The 22,295-nt window shown below is 42.2% G+C and overlaps 2 long non-coding RNA genes across 2 annotated transcripts in view; both read left to right on the plus strand.

Annotated features, from left to right (window-relative positions):
• LOC309497093 overlaps positions 1-22,295 on the plus strand; it is a 119,238-nt gene that overhangs the window by 52,661 nt on the left and 44,282 nt on the right. The window lies entirely within an intron of this gene.
• LOC309497298 lies at positions 8,484-11,226 on the plus strand. The gene is made up of 2 exons (XR_014205474.1): positions 8,484-9,494; positions 9,635-11,226. It is a non-coding gene; the product is annotated as an uncharacterized lncRNA (long non-coding RNA).

The raw sequence follows: 22,295 nt of genomic DNA on the forward strand, positions 1-22,295 counted from the left end.
CCCCAATCAACCCCGTGATCAATTTTTATCGCCACATGTCCTCCCAAATGATTGGGTCAGACACGGGAGGAAGGCGTGACTTTATCTCCTTCAAAACACGGCGCCTAACTCTCCTCTATTGCAGTTTTACGCCAGGGAGAGATCCACCTTCTTCACTACAAGCTTTTCGTTTGTTTCTTTTATTTTCGTTTTTATTCGAAGTCTTTATTTTCTTGATAATCTACCTCAGTTTGCTATTTTCCTTAAGAACCAACTTAAGACTAAATTATCTTTTGGCGACGTTTGCGTACGCTCTGCAGATGAGTTACCATCATCTGAACTCCGCCCTGACGACCCTTCGAACACGTGGCTTCACGCATCTTGTCCACACAGACGCACACAAAGAGGGCTATATCTCCAACGTAAAGTAATGTACATTCTTAAATTCGCAATCCAGAAAGAAATGCTGTGATAAGTTTGTCTAGAAATTACTAAAAGCCTTTGGGGTCTCATTTGAAGAAGCTGTTTGAATTGTTTGGTCTGAAAAGATCTTTCTCTTTCTAACTCTCTCTCTCCCTCTCTCTCTCTCTCACACGCACCCACTTACTCTCTTACACACACACGCTCTCTCAGACACACACTCACACACGCTCTCACTCTGTTACACACACACGTTAATCCTCTAACTCTATAACTCTCTCTCTTCTACTCTTCTTTTTATTTCTTGTTAAGATCGTGTTATGTTTTGTTTGTTTGTTATGCATATTTTACTCCTGCGTGTTTTGATTAGTACATGCAATCTTTAGCTTGTTTTATATTAAATTCCATAAGCTTTTGAATTGAATCTGTCTCATTTGTTCCATTACTGGAGTCCCTGAAAGTGCGATCTAAGTTACAGCTCTACCTGATTTTACTATCACAATCTCTAAATTGTCTAAAACACGAAAATATCGTTCCTCGTGGCCACAGGAAGGTTATTTATCGGTGTTATAGACCGATAGGTTTCTGTTCAGTAATTGTACATGCTGTCTGCCGGACGGATAGTTTGCATGATAAATGAACACTAACTTCTACCTAATTTCCCATAACTAATATTATAATTCTACCTACCTATTTACTAGTTACTACGAGTAATCGTGTTAATTATTAATATAAGGTGAGGTTTGACCTATTCCCTATTTGGGATAATTTAATTTATGTATACGGCATATAAATATTCATATTTCATGAATATTAACTCTCATTTGAGCTAATAATTCGCTAAAACAGAGTCATTGTCGCTACAAATATCAAAAATCTAAAAGGTGTGCATCATACATGAGACCTGGGTGAACAGTTGGTTTTATGACTGTAAGTCATTGTCTTCAAATGCTATTGAGCTTTAAATATTGTCATATTTTGTGTATGAAACCATACAGTAGTGAAATACATAGCAATATTTGCATATGATTTAGCAGTTTATTGTCATAAATATAAAAAATATAAAATGTTTGCATCATACATGAGACCTGGGTGAACAATGTATTTTGGTTTAAGACTGTAAGTCATTGTCTTCAAATGCTATTGACGTTAGAAACGTTTATACCAATGTCGCATGTAATTTTGAGACGGTCCCTAAATATGCGAATATCGAACATCCAACGTCAAACCAAAATCGGTTAGATTAGTCACTGGTGAAGAAATCCGATGAGAACTGATTTCAGTGCGGGCTCACTGACAGAATTCTCTAATCATAAACCACAAAGTGCAACTATAATGTATGTAAGAAATTAATTTTGCTCTGTATTTAGCTTTTCATATAACAGGAGTTCCATGAGTGTTTTACTGGTATTTCTCAAGAGTGAGTTAAGTTGACCTTGCTTTCGCGCCTTGCGGTCACGTGCTTCATGTTACACAAATCCACGCTTACAATCTGTTTGAATGGGTTTCAAGCAAGCGGCAACATTCTAATCTGAAAAATTGAAGCCTACCCGGAAGTGCGAAAAACTGCAATACATCGCAAATCCACTAGGGGCAGGTCCCAAAAGGGAGCAAATGTCCATAGACCCCCTTGTTAAATGTGCGTTTTCACAGCATAAATTCATGTTTTTACAGGTTGGTCCAATGGACTTTTATTGTATTTTTCGATAGCTTCCGAGTGCCTTACAACTGTGAGGGGGGTGATTTTTTTTCTAACTCGTTAGTTTAGATCGTATTTAGATATAAAATGTATGAGCTTGATTGACAGCTGATAAGTCAAGTCAAGTATATTTGTATAGCGCTTTTCACAATACAAATTGTATCAAAGCAGCTTCACAGCATTAAAATAATACAACAAGGTTTGTTTCTAGTGGAATTTATTGATTGATAAAAATAAATTAATATTCCCAAAATATCCCCAACTGAGCAAGCCAAAGGCAACAGTGGCAAGGAACCGAAAAACTCCATCAAGTGACCTGACGGTGACCTAAAACTCCATCAGGTGACCTGACGGTGACCTAAAACTCCATCAGGTGACCTGACGGTGACCTAAAACTCCATCAGGTGACCTGACGGTGACCTAAAACTCCATCAGGTGACCTGACGGACGGTGACCTAAAACTCCATCAGGTGACCTGACGGACGGTGACCTAAAACTCCATCAGGTGACCTGACGGTGACCTAAAACTCCATCAGGTGACCTGACGGTGACCTAAAACTCCATCAGGTGACCTGACGGTGTCCTAAAACTCCATCAGGTGACCTGACGGTGTCCTAAAACTCTATCAGGTGACCTGACGGTGTCCTAAAACTCTATCAGGTGACCTGACGGTGACCTAAAACTCCATCAGGTGACCTGACGGTGACCTAAAACTCCATCAGGTGACCTGACGGTGACCTAAAACTCCATCAAGTGACCTGACGGTGACCTAAAACTCCATCAGCTCAGTCGGGGGCCAGTTCTCCTCTGACGTTTATGAACTAGAGACCGGATTTAACTGTAAGATTAAAAATATTATATAAATGCCTGACTGAAGAGATGCGTCTTTAATCTAGTTTTAAACTGGGAGAGCGAGTCTGAGCAACGAACAGTGTCAGGAAGGTTATTCCAGAGTTTTGGAGCTAAATATAAAAACGCCCTCCCTCCTTTGGTGGATCTGGATATCCTAGGTATGACCAGAAGCCTCGAATTTAGTGATCTTAAAGAGCGCGATGGATTGTAGGGCGATAGAAGATCCGTTAAATAGACTGGAGCTAAGCCGTTTAGGGCTTTATAAGTCAGTAGCAATACCTTGTAGTTAATACGGGACTTTATAGGTAACCAGTGATGTTAAAATCGGTGTTATATGATCATATTTTCTTGATCTAGTAAGAACTCTAGCGGCTGCATTTTGGACTAACTGTAGCTTGTTTATTGAGGATGCAGGACAACCAGCTAATAAAGCATTACAGTAATCTAGTCTCGAGGTCATGAACGCATGAACTAACTTTTCTGCATCAGAAACAGATAGCATATTACGTAGCTTAGCAATGTTTCTAAGGTGGAAAAAGGTAGTTCTTGTAACATATGAAATATGATTTTCAAAAGACAGGTTGCGGTCTAGTATAACACCCAGGTCTTTGAAAGCAATGAAAGAGATGCGAAAGCCTGAGGAAAAGTGGAGGAAATTTCCTCTCATAAAGCTGAAATTAACATCAAGTCAACGTCAGTTGCTGTAATAAGGACTTGTTTTGCATTCACTTTTCATAATCATTATCGTTGATGCATGGTTTTCATTCATTCCAGTGGACAGGGAGGAGTGCGAGTTATACAACTTCTCGACAGCTGCTGAGGGTAGTGGCGATGAGCTGGCCATCTCTAAGCCCAAGAGGATTGGGAAAAAAACAAACATTTGATGACTTTGTTGAAGGTATGATAATGAAACAGTTGTGTAGCTGGTCCAAAATAGTTTGTGTTTAACACTGAGACTTCTAAGCAGGAAACTTTTAGTACTGTGAGTGCGATTAATGTGGCTGTTTTATATGTTACACAGATGGAGATGAAGATGCAATTGATGATACCCCACCGAATTACCTGTTAAGTTCTGAGGCAAATTCATCAGGACATGGTAAGTAGCCCATATATCTTAAACTAAAACATCAACATGTAAATGTACAGTTTTCTAAGTAAAGTCAGTTGCTTAATATTGTCTCAGTGTTTGCGATCTAACAGGCCCCTCCCTGCCACCGCCACCAAAGAAATCCAAGTCCAGCTCCACGCCCAGTTCCAGCCATCAAGTGATTGGCCAAGAGCACACCAGGGAAACACCTCGCCATCGTTCCAGGTCCCCGAACATGGAAACACCTTACACACCACACAATCATTCCAGTTCCAGCACCCTGGAAAGACCACACAATCGTCCCAGCACCCTGGAAAGACCACACAATCGTTCCAAGACACTGGAAAGACCACACAATCATTCCAGGTCCAGCACCCTGGAAAGACCACACAATCATTCCAGGTCCAGCACCCTGGAAAGACCACACAATCGTTCCAGGACACTGGAAAGACCACACAATCGTTCCTGGTCCAGCACCCTGGAAAGACCACACAATCATTCCAGGTCCAGCACCCTGGAAAGACCACACAATCGTTCCAGGACACTGGAAAGACCACACAATCGTTCCAGGTCCAGCACCCTGGAAAGACCACACAATCGTTCCTGGTCCAGCACCCTGGAAAGACCACACAATCGTTCCAGGTTCAGCACCCTGGAAAGACCACACAATCGTTCCTGGTCCAGCACCCTGGAAAGACCACACAATCGTTCCCGGTCCAGCACCCTGGAAAGACCACACAATCATTCCAGGTACAGCACCCTGGAAAGACCACACAATCGTTCCTGGTCCAGCACCCTGGAAAGACCACACAATCGTTCCTGGTTCAGCACCCTGGAAAGACCACACAATCATTCCTGGTCCAGCACCCTGGAAAGACCACACAATCGTTCAAGGTCCAGCACCCTGGAAAGACCACACAATCGTTCCTGGTCCAGCATCCTGGAAAGACCACACAATCGTTCCTGGTCCAGCACCCTGGAAAGACCACACAATCGTTCAAGGTCCAGCACCCTGGAAAGACCACACAATCGTTCCTGGTCCAGCATCCTGGAAAGACCACACAATCGTTCCAGGTCCAGCACCCTGGAAAGACCACACAATCGTTCCTGGTTCAGCACCCTGGAAAGACCACACAATCGTTCCTGGTCCAGCACCCTGGAAAGACCACACAATCGTTCCTGGTTCAGCACCCTGGAAAGACCACACAATCGTTCCTGGTCCAGCACCCTGGAAAGACCACACAATCATTCCAGGTCCAACACCCTGGAAAGACCACACAATCATTCCAGGTCCAGCACCCTGGAAAGACCACACAATCGTTCCAGGTCCAGCACCCTGGAAAGACCACACAATCGTTCCAGGACACTGGAAAGACCACACAATCGTTCCTGGTCCAGCACCCTGGAAAGACCACACAATCATTCCAGGTCCAGCACCCTGGAAAGACCACACAATCGTTCCTGGTCCAGCACCCTGGAAAGACCACACAATCCACCTTGCTGGTGTGTCAAATGAGGTCCTACTGGTAGGTTGGAAAATCAACCATGGCCTACTGGGGCTGTCACTTTTTATTTGATATTCGAATATGCATTCGAACATGACGTGAAATATCCGTAATCGAACTATAGATAAACTATTCGCTTTTTAAAGTGCCATGTGTAGCGCATTTTTTACAGTCTGTGATTAGACTGTTTGTTTTTTATTTTATTGTTTGCCATCTCATCCAGTAGCGGGCGCTCTAAACGTATTGTAGAGTAGGCCCATGACCAAGTCAAGCGAATAATAGCCAACAGCCACCCTGTTTTGAAAATGGAAGATAACGCACAGAACGGCCAGCCTGAGCGGACAATTCTATCCCAACTCAAAAAGTAGTGTCTGGAAATATTTTGGGTTCTACACCGTAGATGGTAAAGTACCATATTTTCCGGATTATATATAAAATGAATTCATACTGATTGACATGAACCAAGAGAAAACATTACCGTCTACAGCCGCGTGAGTACATGCTGCTCCTGTAGCCTGCCCCTGAAAAAAATAACTGAAAACAACTGAAAAACTGTTAACTGAAACATTAACCTAAAGACAACTGAGAAAGACTGAACACAAACAAAATGCCCCCAAAAAGAAAAAATCTCCAAGTTTTCGGTGCTGATGGGGTGGTGACGCGTTCATGTAACATGTAAGGGTGGTGCTGCCAATAAAGCACCTAAAAGCTGAGAACCGGCAAAAGTAATTACTATGAATATGTCAAATATAGCAAGGAGACATTTTAATTGTTTATTAATAAACAAGTGTTTTCTGTGTCAGTGTCGGCTGCAAAAATGAAGTTGACGATGCTGACTCGCGATCTTCAGAGTAGTGAACGCGCCAGAGAGAAATGCACATTTCATATGGATTACATAAGCAGAGAACAGAGCAATCTTTTTTCTTTCATTTTGAATTGTTCTGTTTAAAAGTAGACATTTCATGCTTTCTATATATGTCTCAGGTCTGTGAGGCAAGTAGGCTACCTTATACGCTGAGTTTCGGTTCATTTATAAGACGAGCTCCAGGTTCACGCGCCGGCGCCTCCGTGTCATGATTATCTATTGTCTACAATATTTACTATAGTAGACTATTTACTATAGTTTTATTGGTTGATGAAACATTGATTAAAATTAAGATACAAAAAGATACAAAACGAAATTAAATTTAAAGACAGGCTTTGTGCTTTCTGTTTGAGGTCTCTGTGAAAGTTTTAAAGCAGTCTTTTAGTGCCTCTTTCAGAGCACTCACGTCCTAACGGAGAACTGTTTCATCTGTAACATTGTTTTTTTTGTGAAATAAATGTATCGTAGATATTCGAATATATTCAAATAGATTGTTTTATATTTGATACCCGTTCGAATTAGATTTTTCTCAAAAGTGACAGCCCTATGGCCTTCTTGTTAGGGTATTGGACGTGTGACTTGTTCGGATGCCAACCAGGGGCCATATTCACAAAGCATTTTATCTTACCACTAGGAGTACTCCTAAATCGAACTAAAAGATTTTAGCTAGGAGTTTTCTCTTAAAAGCTATTCACAACGCCTTTCAGACCTACTCTTAGTAAAGAAAAATGACAACTCCTAAACTAAGAGTGAGTCTTCGTTGCTATGGATGACGTCATTACTCATGCACGAGCTTGACTGAAGTGACCACTGTGATTGGCTGATGATTGTAACGCGGGAATGATTCCAAACACCTCCCCTACGATGATGAGTGACAGGTGACTGGTCTGAGAATGCATGCGCTACACAAGTAGTGCGAAGGACGGAAGATGATGAATAACTGAATAAATAGCCTAAATGAATAAAGAGTAAGGCAAAACAAATAGCCTAGTAGCCTAATGAAACATATGGATTGATGCAATATCTTTGCAAAATTATTGAATTAATCTGTCACTATATGCCTCTGCCTACGTTTGCAAAAAGAAGAACATTTTAATTTAATTCACAATAAAACATTACAAATAGTTTACATGCAATGAGTAGCCTACAAAATTACGAATTAGGACATACAAAAAACTCCTAAACCCATTCAAGGGTAAAAATTTAATTGATGTTCAACAAATAAAAAAACAGACATAATACGAATGAACAAATGATAAAGCTTGGGTTGCTGAATATTCGATCCCTTACTTCAAAAGCACTCATTGTTAATGATATGATTACAGACTATAACCTAGATGTGCTGTGTTTGACAGAAACCTGGCTAAAACCAGACAGTTATATTACTTTAAATGAGTCCACCCCGCAAGATTACTGTTATAAACATGAACCTCGTCTGAAGGGCAAAGGGGGAGGTGTTGCTGTAATTTATAGTCATATTTTCAGAATTACTGCGAAGACTTGTTTTAAATATAATTCTTTTGAAGTGTTGTTGCTAAATGTAACACTATCTAGTGTAAATGATAAATCACGTTTAACATTTGTGCTGGCTACTGTATACAGGCCACCAGGGCACCATACAGACTTTATCAAAGAATTTGCTGATTTTCTATCAGAGTTAGTATTGGCTGCAGATAAAGTCCTAATTGTTGGTGATTTTAATATACATGTGGATAACAAAAAAGACGCATTGGCGTTGGCATTTAATGACATTCTGAACTCTATTGGAGTTAGACAACACGTGTCAGGACCTACTCATTGCCGTAATCATACTCTAGATCTAATATTATCACATGGAATAGATGTTGATGCTGTTGAAATTCTGCAGCAGAGCGATGACATCTCAGATCATTATCTAGTCTCGTGTAAACTTCATTTAGCCAAGGCTGCAAAGTCGACTCCGTGTTACAAATATGTTAGACCTATCACTTCTGCCACTAAAGATTGCTTTCTCAATAATCTTCCTGATCGGTTTCATCATCTTAGCATCGCAGATAGCTTAGAAGAACTAGATATTGTGACAGAAACTTTTAACTCGCTCTTTTCCAGCACTTTAGACACAGTTGCTCCATTGCGCGTAAAGAAGATTAAAGAAAATAGTCCAACGCCGTGGAACAACGAGCACACTTGGGCCCTTAAGAGAGCAGCCAGAAAAATGGAGCGCAACTGGAAGAAAACAAAACTAGAGGTATTTCGCATTTCATGGAAAGAGAGCTCGATTACTTACAGAGAGGCCTTAAAAGCTGCTAGATCTGCTTATTTTTCAACCCTATTAGAAGAAAATAAAAATAATCCTAGGTATTTATTTGAAACAGTGGCTAAACTAACAAAAAATAAATCTTCAACCCCAGAAGTTTCCAAGCAGCACAGCAGTAATGACTTTATGAACTTCTTTACTAACAAGATTGATGATATCAGGGAGAAAATTATAACTATGCAACCGTCCACTACAGAATCACATGAGGGAGTGCATTGTAGTCTCCCTGAGGAAATATTTGATTCATTCGTTGCTATAGGAGAGGAAGAATTTACTAAACTTGTTAAATCATCTAAATCAACAACATGTATGTTAGACCCTATACCGACTAAGCTACTGAAAGAGATGCTTCCAGAGGTCATAGATCCTCTTCTTAATATCATTAATTCATCTTTATCATTAGGATATGTACCGAAAACCTTTAAGCTGGCTATGATTAAACCGCTTGTTAAAAAACCGCAACTTGATCCTACAGAATTAGTCAATTACAGGCCGATCTCGAATCTACCTTTTCTGTCAAAGATACTAGAAAAGGCAGTATCTTCACAACTATGTTCCTTTTTAGAAAGAAATGATATCTGTGAGGATTTCCAGTCAGGATTTAGACCGTACCATAGTACCGAGACAGCTCTCGTTAGAGTCACAAATGATTTGCTCTTATCATCCGATCGTGGTTGTATCTCGCTATTAGTGTTACTCGATCTTAGTGCTGCATTTGACACCATTGACCACAACATTCTTTTAAATAGACTCGAAAACTATGTTGGGATTAGTGGAATTGCACTAGCATGGTTTAAATCATACTTATCTGACCGTTATCAGTTTGTAGCAGTAAATGAAGAGATGTCTCATCGATCACTAGTTCAGTATGGCGTACCACAAGGCTCAGTACTAGGACCGCTGCTGTTCACTCTGTACATGCTACCATTAGGAGATATCATTAGGAAGCATGGAATCAATTTTCACTGTTATGCTGACGATACTCAGCTCTATATTTCTTCACGCCCAGACGAAACTTACCAATTCACTAAATTAACGGAATGCATAGCTGATATAAAAAATTGGATGACTAGTAATTTCCTACTACTAAATTCTGAAAAAACAGAGATTCTAATCATTGGACAAAAAACTTCCTCACGTAATAATCTAGAATACTGTCTAACACTTGATGGCTGCTCTGTTAAGTCTTCGTCGTCGGTTAGGAACCTGGGTGTGCTCTTTGATACCAATCTTTCATTTGAAAGTCACGTGTCTAGTATCTGTAAAACCGCATTTTTCCATCTTAAAAATATATCTAAATTACGTCATATGCTCTCATTGACAAATGCGGAACAATTAGTTCATGCGTTCATGACATCAAGGCTAGATTATTGTAATGCTCTACTGGGTGGTTGCCCTGCACGCCTAATAAACAAATTACAGCTAGTTCAAAACGCAGCAGCTCGAGTTCTTACCAGAACCAGGAAGTATGACCATATTAGCCCGGTTTTGTCAAAACTGCACTGGCTCCCTATTAAACATCGCATCAATTTTAAAATATTGCTGATTACTTACAAAGCACTAAATGGTTTAGCTCCGCAGTACTTGAACGAGCTCTTAGCGCATTATAGTCCTTCACGTCTCTTGCGATCTCAAAATTCCGGCCAGTTGATAATACCAAGAATATCAAAATCGACTGCTGGCGGTAGATCCTTTTCCTATTTAGCACCAAAACTCTGGAACAGTCTTCCTAACATTGTCCGGGAAGCAGACACACTCTGTCAGTTCAAAGCTAGATTAAAGACACATCTCTTTGACATAGCATACACATAACACATTATAGACTTCTATAATTCCATATTAGGCTGCATAGATTAGTTTAGCCGGAACCGGGAACACTTCCCATGAATCCTGATGTACTCGTTACATCATAAGAAGAATGGCATCTACGTTAATATTAGTCTCTCTGCTTATACCGAGGTTTACCGCAGTCCGCCGGATACAGGCCGTATCCAGATCCGATGAAGGACCTGCGCCTGGACACGACGACAACGCAGTACTGAAGTGTCAACCAGTCTCTCCGTTCTGAAGTGAGGTGGACTCCGGCTGTATCCAGATTAGATGGTGGATCTGCACGTGGACCCAACCATGACGCATCCCTGAAGTGCCGGCCTCATCGACAGACCAATCTGACTTCTGACCCGTAATGCTGCCTGGATCATAATCATACACTGTTCGCTCGTTGGCCAGAGGAGAACTGGCCCCTGACTGAGCCTGGGTTCTCCCAAGGTTTTTTTCTCCATTCTGTCACCTGGAGGAGTTTTGGTTCCTTGCCACTGTTGCCTTGGTTTTGGCTTGCTTAGTTGGGGACAATTAATATTCAACGATATTATTGAGCTGCCTAATTAGGGTGGACAATGATGCAATTTTCTTCTAGAAACAAACTATGTTGTATTATTTTCATTTTTTCAATGTGAAGCTGCTTTGATACAACCTGTATTGTAAAAAGCGCTATATAAATAAAGGTGACTTGACTTGACTTGACTTGACTAGCCTAGTTTTGGTTGTTGTTGGTGGCGTTATTGCATCCCTAGTTATGCCTACAATGCAGAATTATTCCTCGCGATTGGAAGCTCCTGTAGCGCCGCATACGCATTTCAAAACATCGCAACGTGAAATGCCACAAAAAGCGGTTTGTGAAGGTCTTAGTGAGTTAGGAGTCCTCTCGACTTCTTTTAAGCTGTCCCAGGCTTAGGTGCTACTTTCAGGGCTAAAATGCTTCGTGAATTACTCTTAGTCAAAAAAATTAGGAGTCCTAAAGTTACGAGTGACACGCCCATTATTTTTAGGAGTTGCTCCTAAATTCCCCAGTTAGGAGCTACTTTTAGCCTTAAAATTCTTTGTGAATACGGCCCCAGGAGGAAAGTGGTTGTGTGGAAAGTGAGAGTGTGTGGGGAAAGTTGTTGAACATCACTGTCCCGTCCACATCCACGGCTAAGGTGCCCTTGAGCGATGCACCAAACCCTTCACTGCTCCTCGGCGCCGCATCAGCTGACTGCCCACTGCTCTGAGTTAGTGTGTGTCACCTCACTGTGTGCTGTGTGTGTGCATCTCTAATTCACGGATGGGTTAATTCACCACTGCTGACTTCACTTTTTACTCAGACATAATGTGTGTTGCAACTACAGTTCAGATCTTGCTTTGATGGTCTTCAATTGGACTAGACTTGGCGGCCTGCAGATGGTTTGAAAATTATCTAACAAATAGAACACAGTGTGTTTCCACTGATGGTATCAAATCAGGTTTTCTTGAGATTTTGAAGGGCGTTCCACAGGGATTGGTTTTAGGTTCTTTTTCTTTTTCTATTTATATCAATAATATTGGTTCAGCTATAAATAACTGTCAACTCCACCTCTATGCTGATGGTACGGTTATTTATGCTATTGCCCCTACAGTTGACCAGGCCCATTTTGAGCTACAATCTGCCTTTACAGCTATACAGAAGGTCTTTGTTGAATTGAAACTGGTAGTTAACTTCGGCAAAAAAAAAAAAGTATATGCTTTTTTCAAATAGACAACAGAAAATAGGTGATGTTTTGTGTATTTGCACATTGGATGGTGCCTCTATTGACCGTGTTCATGTTTATAAATAATAAATAAATCTCCCGTACCCTGCTCCGCCCCCATCATGGCCGACGGCAACAGGCTCCGGCCCACGGCGAACGGAAGCGACTCCTCCGCTGCCTCTTGGATGGCAGCCACCCCTCCTCAACGCAGGAGCACGGCAGCGAGCTCTCCGTCCCACCAGATCTTCCATCGCTCCAGCACCTTCGCCTCGGGCAGCAATCGGCGGCCATCGCTCCCTCGTGCTGCCCGACCTCCTCAGCACCGCGATCCCCCTCAGCAGCGAGGGCTCTCCAACAGCGTGTTATGTTGTTATGGGAAGAAGGAGGCGGGAACCGGCGAACTTTCAAACATTTTTAATGATAAAAATAAAACAAATACAAAACGAAAGTAAAAGACAGCAGCCCCTCACGGACGACTGCTGTCACAATAAAAACAGAAACAAAACACAACACAAGTCCAGGGGCTCGTTCTTCGTACGTCGCTAACTCACTTAGCTGGATTTGATTGTTGACGATTTGGCATGATCTTGGATTGTTTGGTTCTTCGAAGCTCATCCTGGACTTGCTGTCATAGCAACAGGTCCGTAAGCTTAAACCTGCTCGGGAGCAGGCTTATTTCATGTAAACAGGATTAGACTGCGGCTCAAGCGGAGCTGATAAGTCCAGCGCAGCGCAATAGTGCACTTTCTGATATATATTTTTTTTCTCGTGACTCGTGAGATTGTCGTTTACATTATTAATTTGTTGGAAACGCACATTTATTTTCAACTTGTCGGAGTCGGGCTTTAACTACAGCACAAACTGTTTGCATTGCCCTAAGATTATTTGCGAGTGGTTTGATCTTTCCTTTACACTATTGGAGATGCGGAGAACTTGATGGAAAGTGCTGTCATTCGGAGTTTAGGCTACCTGGCGAGTTTAGGTTTAAAAAACAGTTTTAGGTTTTTTTGTGGCATGTCCAAGCCACTTAAGACCTAATGTTGTAAAGCAGTTTTATTTAGGCTATCATAATTTTTATGAGGATCATGCAATCACCATTACAGTAGCCTACAGTATATGTCACTCAGGCTTACATTTACATTTACATTTAGTCATTTAGCAGACGCTTTTATCCAAAGCGATTTACAAAGCAGGACTAGATTAAGCGAGTCATCATGAGGAGGCACAAACAAAAGCAGCGCAAGAAGTGCTCAAGATACAAAGTTCAGTCATTATTCAGAGTAGCATAAGCCCGATAAGTGAGGTTTAGAGGGAAAGGGGAGGGTTTTTATTTATTTATTTTTTTATGTGGTTAAGTGCTCATGGAAGAGATGGGTTTTCAGATGTTTTTTGAATGTTGTCAGGGATTCTGCATTCCGGATGAGGGTGGGGAGAGCGTTCCACCAGCATGGAACTGTGAATGAGAATGTTCTGGAAAGTGATTTTGTGGCTTTCTGTGATGGAACCACGAGACGTCGCTCGTTGACCGATCGAAGGCTTCTGGTAGGGTTGTAGACTCGTAGGAGTGAGTGAAAGTAGGAGGGAGCTGAGCCTGTGATAGTTCTGTAGGCAAGCGTCAATGCCTTGAACTTGATGCGAGCAGCGAGAGGTAGCCAGTGCAGAGAAATGAACAGAGCAGTGACGTGGGCCCTCTTGGGCTCGTTGAAGACTAGACGAGCTGCAGCATTCTGGATCATCTGCAGGGGCTTAGTTGCGCATGCTGGAAGTCCGGCCAGAAGGGCATTACAGTAGTCCAGCCTAGAAATGACCAGGGCCTGGACGAGAAGTTGTGTTGCATGCTCAGTTAGGAAAGGCCTGATCTTCCTGATGTTGTGTAGTGCAAACCTGCATGATCGAGCTGTATTTGAAATGTGATCTGTGAAGGTCAGCTGGTCATCAAACGTTACTCCAAGGCATACTCCACTTTAAAATGAAAATTCTAAAAATTCTGTCATCATATACATCATATACATCAACCTGTATGAATTTCTTTCTTCTGCTGAACAGGAAGGAAGATTTAGAAGAATGTCAGTAACCAGACAGTTTCTGGTCTCATTGACTTCCATAGTAGGAAAAACATATGGAAGTCAATGAGACTGGGTCTGGTTAGTCTGGTTGTCTGGTTACTGATATTCTTCTAAATATCTTCCTTTCTGTTCAGCAGAAGAAATAAATTCATAAAGGATTGAAACAACATAAAGGGTGAGTATATGATGACAGAATTTTCATTTTAAAGTGGAGTATCCCTTTAACGTGATTGGTACCATAGACTAGACTGCCATCAAGGCCTCAGTGAAGGGGATTATGTGAACAGAAAGGGGGTTCACAATGTAAATGTGCAGCCCAGTTACTATTGTGATTCTTAATATTCTAGATTAGTAATATTATATCAAATAAATAAAAAAAGGCAGTTGACTAAAATCTTCCATATCACAAATGTGAAAGCAAAATGGCCAGGATCTGTGCAGGACAAGAATTTTCAGAGATTCACATTTATGCACATTGTTTTAAAGTGGTAAAAAAAGTTCCACAATTAAATATCAAGCTCACTGTATTACATACACTTATGCTGATCCTAACAGAACTGCATTTTTTCATAGGTGATTATGACATGTTCCTGCAGACAGGTGTTTTATGACCCCATTCCCTGACCCAAACCAGTTACAGTGCAGCTCTGGCCAGGACAAGGGCACACAATGAAATGAACTTTGGATAACTAAAGGGAAGATTTCAGTGTCTGAAAAGTCTGAGGGTTGCACACCTGACAGGGCCTGTGACATTGTGTCATGTGCCATATTACACAACATTGCCACAAAAAAACACTTTTCATTAAATGTTTAATAAAAGACAAATATGCTTAGTTCCTTGAGTTTTATTTCAATTGTTCTTTGTAGAGAAAAGCCAGTGGTCAAGTGCCTGCAACAAGAGATATTAGACACATGCCTCATGCTACAAATAAAAAGGAAAAGTTGGCTATACACTACCCACCTGTAGGCCTCTGTCTCTGTCTGTGCAGACTCTTCTGTAGGCCTTTCTATGTGTAATCCTGCAGCCATAAAGCATACAAGTAGGCTATAAATTAAGTAATTTATGTAAAAATTATTTATGCACTTGCAGGTAGGCTAGTTCCTCCATATGACAGTTATCTGAGAGGCTTTATTCACTGTCCAGTGCAATGGAAACAAATGGACATTACAAAGTCTTATACTTTCTTTCCTTTGGAAAGTTAGAAAATGTCCACTTACTGCACATATTTCAGCCACCACTTTCTTGGGAACAGATACAAGTGTTGGTGTATTATGTAAAAGTGCACAAAAGAGGAAAACACAATTACAATGAACTACACTCGGGAAAATGTGATCAATAACTCATGGCAAAATATGTTTACATGAACATAAGTGTATCAGTTTTCACTTTCACAAAGCAATTCATCATTACTCCAGATTTAACAGTTGAAAGGATTATACAGCCTTAATTTAATGCAGCAAAAATTATTTTAGAGTGTAGGCTACTAAGATCTTTTCTTTCTTTTTTTTCTCAGCCTTTTTCTTGGTTGCTTTTATAAACAGACAACCATTTATTTAACAGTGCCTTTTATAAAAGAGACTATAATATAACTAAAAATTAGGCTACCATTATGTAGAATATTTTTGTACTTCACTTTTATTTGTTCCCATTTTTAGTGTGGTGACTCTGACATTACAATGCACAAAGTAATTATGCAATTATTAAAATACAAAAATATAGGCTAATAAGTGATAAAAACATCTAACATGACCATGCACTTCTAACGGATTTAAATAGTTGCTACTTTTTTAAAGCCCTCTCTCCTGGCTTTTGCGGACTTTGAAGTGTTCCCTAGCGTTTTGATTAAACATTAACATTCAGAATAAACTTCGACTATTAGTTCTTGCTCTGCTGAGGAGAAAAACTGAGCGCGCTCTTTGGCCACGCTGAGCAGCCAATAGCAGCGTTGCTGATCAATGTTTCTACTATCGATACATATCCCCTTTTAAACTTCGCATGAACGCGCAATTATCTCAGATAACTCAATCCAGCTATACTAATCATATCCGGCAAGTGTGTTCTAAGAACCTAATTAGCCGGATCATGATTAGCACGATGATATCATCTTGGATGTCTCATTTGATCTCGGATGTTTTAAGCAACATACGAAGAACGAGCCCCAGGCCTGTTCCTCTCTCGATCACAACTGTCATCGCTCTTCCTTTTATGCTTCCGCTCCTCCGTAAGAGATGCGAGACCGGTGCGTTGCGCACGTGTCGCTCATTATCAATCACGCCACCGATTGCACTGTCGTGCTCGCCACAGTGACGTTGTCACAACGTCGTGCTTACTACCTGGTAACGTCACAAAGTTACGTTGTAGCAACGTATCTGGGAATTTCACTTTTCCGGTTGCCACAACATAACTAATTACCTCGCCACAACGAAAGTTTGGTCACCAGATTACGTTGCAGTTACGTAACAGTTACGCATTTGTGTTAGCTGGGTATGGTTTTACTGCAAAAACCATAGTTAAACTATGATTAATTTTGTAGTTACTATGGTTTTACTACAAAAACCATAGTTAAACCATGGTAACTACAAAAAAACATAGTTACTACAAAAAAAAAACATGGTTAATTTTCGTAAGGGCTGGCCGGGACTGAATCTGCGGCGCGGCTTACTTAGGGCCTGCTGCGGCGGCCTGACGAAGAAGGAAGACCCTTTCCTTTGCGTGAAGAGGGCAGCATTGCCTTATTTACCATTTCTCTATGGCGGGAATTATTGGATGGACCGGTGTAGAGAAATACGTGGAAGGAGATCACAGATGTTTCGCCAGCGGTGGTGATCCAGGCCTGACGCCTGCGAGATAACACCAGAGGATTGCGGCAAAGGTTCCTCAAAGACGAAAGATTATTCATCGGACGGGAATTGCTCGATTCGGAAAGGTTAGGACGGTTCTGCGGGGCTAAATGCTGCAAAACTGTCAATGGATTGAGGTGAGACTGCAGAATGTATATATACCTCTTACCATTGATTGCTGAGTGCTCTCCACTTGGGTTAATTATCTGAACGTGCTCCTCCCGAACTTTGTTAATAAACCATTTAATACAGTTGGACAGAGGATACGTGCGTCAATACATGCGTTAGCTTGTTTCCTGCTTGCGTCAAAGTTGCAGGCAGGAAATTCCACAAGCAGGAAATTCCACAGACAGGAAATTCCACTGACAGGAAGTGTATAAATATCACATCACGGTAAGTCTTCAGGAATTAATCTTCAGGCTTATAATGATATCGAGCTCTAGGGATTCTGCTTTTAGTTTAGATTAATTTACAGACTCTTTACAATCTGAAATATACAGAGGTGGAAAGTAAACATGTAAATGTTCAACACTTCCGCTCTTCTGTAGGCCAGGCGTTGATTCACAGACGATCAGCTTTAGTGAGAAGATCGATTATGATAAACATAAAAAACATAGAGCATATTTTAAAGATCAACGGTGGTTTAAGTGCTCCTTTTAAAGTTCATAGGGGAGTTAGACAAGGATGTTCATTATCTGGTATGCTGTGCTCCTTGCCCATAGAGCCTCTTCTGCACAAATTAAGATTAATCTCTTTTCGGTGTAAACCTTCCTGGATGTGAAACAGTTTTTAAATGATCTGCTTATGCCGATGATGTTGTCATTGTCAAAAAACAAGAAGACATTGACACCCTTGTAGAAAATATTAATGCTTTTGGTGTATTGTCCTCTTCTAAAATTAACTGGGGGAAAAGTGAAGCTGTAACAATCAGTGATATGTTAAGTAGAAAACTTGTTTTACCTGCCGGGTTGATTTGGACCAAGGGTGGGTTTAAATATCTTGGTGTTTATCTTGGAGATGATACTTTTGTGTGTAAAAATTGGGACAATGTTTTAGAAAAAGTTGAAGGACGTTTAAAAAAATGGAAATGGATCTTGCCACAAACCACTGATGTGTAAATTGAATTTGGTGACACTACCGTGTGTAACATTGAAGTTAATGACTAATATTTGTAGTAGCGCTTTTTGGGTTTTGTACTTTGCAGACGGTCTCATGGAGATCGATTTATATTATAAGGCTCATTTTGAGGAAAATGAGGTTGTAGCTCGTATTATTTATATTATTAATATTATTACGTATATATTATTTAACGGATCTTCTATCGCCCTATAATCCATCGCGCTCTTTAAGATCACTAAATACGAGGCTTCTGGTCATACCTAGGATATCCAGATCCACCAAAGGAGGGAGGGCGTTTTCATATTTAGCTCCAAAACTCTGGAATAGCCTTCCTGATACTGTTCGTTGCTCAGACTCGCTCTCCCAGTTTAAAACTAGATTAAAGACGCATCTCTTCAGTCAGGCATTCGTATAATACTTTTAATCTTACAGTTAAATCCGGTCTCTAGTTCATAAACGCCAGAGGAGAACTGGCCCCCGACTAAGCCTGGGTTCTCCCAAGGTTTTATTATCTCCATTAGGTCACCTGATGGAGTTTTAGGTCACCGTCAGGTTAGTTTTTCGGTTCCTTGCCACTGTTCCCTTTGGCTTGCTCAGTTGGGGATATTTTGCGGAATATAAATTTATTTTATCAATCAATAAATTCCACTAGAAACAAACCTTGTTGTATTATTTTGATTTGATACTGTGAAGCTGCTTTGATACAATTTGTATTGTGAAAAGCGCTATACAAATATACTTGACATCTATCTTCTGTAGCTGACATTGCAGAAGAAGTGCATGTAATGAGGAAGCTTGTTTTACTAAATCGAATGGCTCTTGATACTCTGTTAGCCTCCAGGGAGGAACATGCAACTGTTACATGTTCATATATCCCAGACAACAGGCGGCCATCTCTGCTGAGGGCTCAGGTTCAGGCGTGGCGGCGGCCATCTTGTCCAGAGACACTGGCTCGGCAGTGGCCATCTTGTCCAGAGACACTGGCTCGGCAGACGTGACGTGAACAGACTCTGGATCGGAGGACGTGACGTGAACAGTCTCTGGATCGGCAGGACTGATGTGAACAGTCTCTGGCTCAGCAGACGTGACGTGAACAGACTCTGGATCGGAGGACGTGACGTGAACAGTCTCTGGATCGGCAGGACTGATGTGAACAGTCTCTGGCTCAGCAGACGTGACGTGAACAGTCTCTGGCTCGGCAGACGTGACGTGAAGCTCTGGCTTGGCAGTGGCCATGGTCGGATGAGGGATGTGACTGTGCTGGTGAGCGGTGTTAGCACTGGAGTTGCCAACACTAGAGTGGGCATGATGTGAAGTGGCTCAGGCTTAGAGGATACCGTGGGCTTGCAAGGCTCCTCATCCGTAAAGCCCACAGTAAATGAGCCGCTCAGCAAAAGGGCAAAGTCAATATATTGAGCTAGAGTCCAGTGAGGGGTATTGTCAGGCATGAGATAGTTAAGAAGGTCATTCAGTCCATGGCAAAAAATGTCCTTTAAGACAGGATCATTAAAGTTAACCCCATGGCTAAGCTCACAAAACTCTTTGACAAAATCCTCAATCGGACGGTTTCCTTGGTGGAGGTGGAAGAGAGTCAACCTGCTGGGTCAATGTTGATCATCGCTGCTCAGGGGCGTAAATTTCATCTAAATGTTGGAGGGGACAATAAACATAACATTCCTCAAGAGCATTTTTTGAAGGGGACACCAATAATACAGGCAAAATTGTACTTTTTATGGATATGTGTACACAGAGGAAAGCCTTACTACTTTTATTAGTGTAGCATGGAGACCTTGCCATAAGCTTCTTCTTAAAGTTTCTCTCTGGTTCATTGAAAAAGCTGCCTAAATTGAACAAAATATTCTTCATTAGTGTGCGAAATTGACAAAAAATGATGAAGTTTTCTGTCACGAACTGCTCCAAGACACGGACTTGGTCCGTGTCTTGGAGATCCAAATGCAGCTTTTATTATGGGCAATCCAAAGGCGTAATCCAAAGTACAGGCAATGGGTCAAAACACAGGTAGGCAGTCCAAACAAACAAACAAAACAAAACAAAACAGGCAGGGGTCAGAGGCAAGAGAATAATCCACGGAACAGGCAAGAAATCCAAAAACCAAGAAACAGGAAACCAGGGAAAATGCTCAGAGATGCAGTGTGACACTAAAACAAAACTTTGCAGTGAGTGAAGGAGTGAACATGGAATAAATAGGCTGAAACTAACAAGGTAATGAGATACAGGTGAATGCAATCAGTGATGATGAGTCCGGGCAGTGAGTTCTGGGAAATGTAGTTTGTGAGTGAAACATGATAGTCTGGTGTGGAGTGCCCTCTGGTGGCTCTCAAGGGCACTCCAGCTGGTGACCGTTACAGCAGTGTGGACAACTTCAGTATTTATGACGACAGTTTTAGTGAGAGTGCAGAACGCAGTGATGGCTTAAAGATACAATATGTATGATTTTTTGCTGCAAAAGGGCGCAGTTTCCAAACAATAACAAAGGCGAACCTTGATGACGCTATGAAGGAGAGTGGAACGATGGGAGATGTCGTTCTCACCATCCAGAGATGTGTGGAGTTCACAAATCATGATAATGGATGAGGTAATTTACTAGTTCCCTTTCAAAAGGGAACTCTAAACTACGTCAGAATGACGCAATGGGGAACGCCTCAGGCGTGACAGGTGTCTGAAATAAATATCAACTCACGTCAATCATGTTGACCGGCGACAGCCCGTGAATCATCAGCTTGATTGATTAACGCGCAACCTGGATAAAAGGGAGCCTTGCACACATGACAACATCTTTTCGTCTTCAGGGACTGTTTTGTCTGGTAAGAATATCGCTCTAAAAGAATTATGAAACGTGCAGAGAAGAAGCAGAGCTTCCGTAAGTGTGCAGACCCGTGCCCAAGGTTTTTGACGCCGAGTGACACACACGATCTGTGCGTTTTCTGTTTGGGTGAAGAGCATGCACGAGAGGCTCTTCTTGTGCGAACTGCGGGAGTTTTTCTTTAAAGACTCTCCGCTCTCGTCTGACCCTTTTCTCGAGGGAAGAGGGTTCAACTTCTGAGCCCCGTGGTGCGGGTTCCGCTCGGGCTGAGGCTCAGCGGCGACTTTCATCATGGGGGTCTCAGAAGGAGCTGGCCGAGCGTCTTGAGAGGGAGGTTTCACCTCTCAGACAGCTCGTCCGCTGACGAGAGTGAGCTGCAGGTAGATGATGATGTGTTATCACTATCACCTAATGCGTCTGCAGCTGCTGCTCTTCCGGACGGGCAGGATTTGGTTGATGTCGTCAGTCTGGCAGATACTGAACCATCTCAACCATCCTGCCCTGTGTATGCGGAGCTGGTGGATGTTATGGGGCACGCCACCGACAGTTTACAGCTGCCGTGGAGGCGCGTCAGGGAAGAAGCCGCTCGTGGTCGTCTCGACGATCGGTTTCTTCCCAGCCATAGGCCACCAGCTCAGGTGAGCCTTCCATTCCTTCCGGATCTCCATGCTGAGATCAAGAAGGCATGGAAGAACCCATACTCTGCCCGCATTCATCCACATCAGCGGGGTAGTTTCGCTGCTGTGGAGGGAGCGGCTGAGCATGGGTATGTGTCGATGCCGCCCGTTGACGAGACGTTGGCTAACTATCTAGTCTCTGGGCAGGCATCGACACTAAGAGCTCCTACCCTGCCATCCAAGCCGCTAAAAACAACTTCGCGCTTGAATGGCAGAACATACACAGCGGCGGGTCAGGCCGGTGCTGCTCTGCACACACTCGCTGTGTTACAGGCATACCAGGCCGACCTGCTGCGGGATCTCGACCAGGGGGCAGGACTGTCCCCTGAGGCGGCCATTGAGCTGCGCCGTACCACGGATCTGGCTCTCCGTGCTACCAAGCAATCTGCTGCCGCCATTGGCCGGTCAATGGCGGCTATGGTGGCCACGGAGAGGCATCTGTGGCTTAACCTGGCTGACATCGGGGAGAAAGAGAAGACCTTTCTTCTCGATTCGCCGGTTTCGGCCGCTGAACTTTTTT

This window comes from Leuciscus leuciscus, assembly GCF_965113295.1.
Source record: "Leuciscus leuciscus genome assembly, chromosome: 4".
NCBI classification, from domain to species: Eukaryota; Metazoa; Chordata; class Actinopteri; order Cypriniformes; family Leuciscidae; genus Leuciscus; species Leuciscus leuciscus.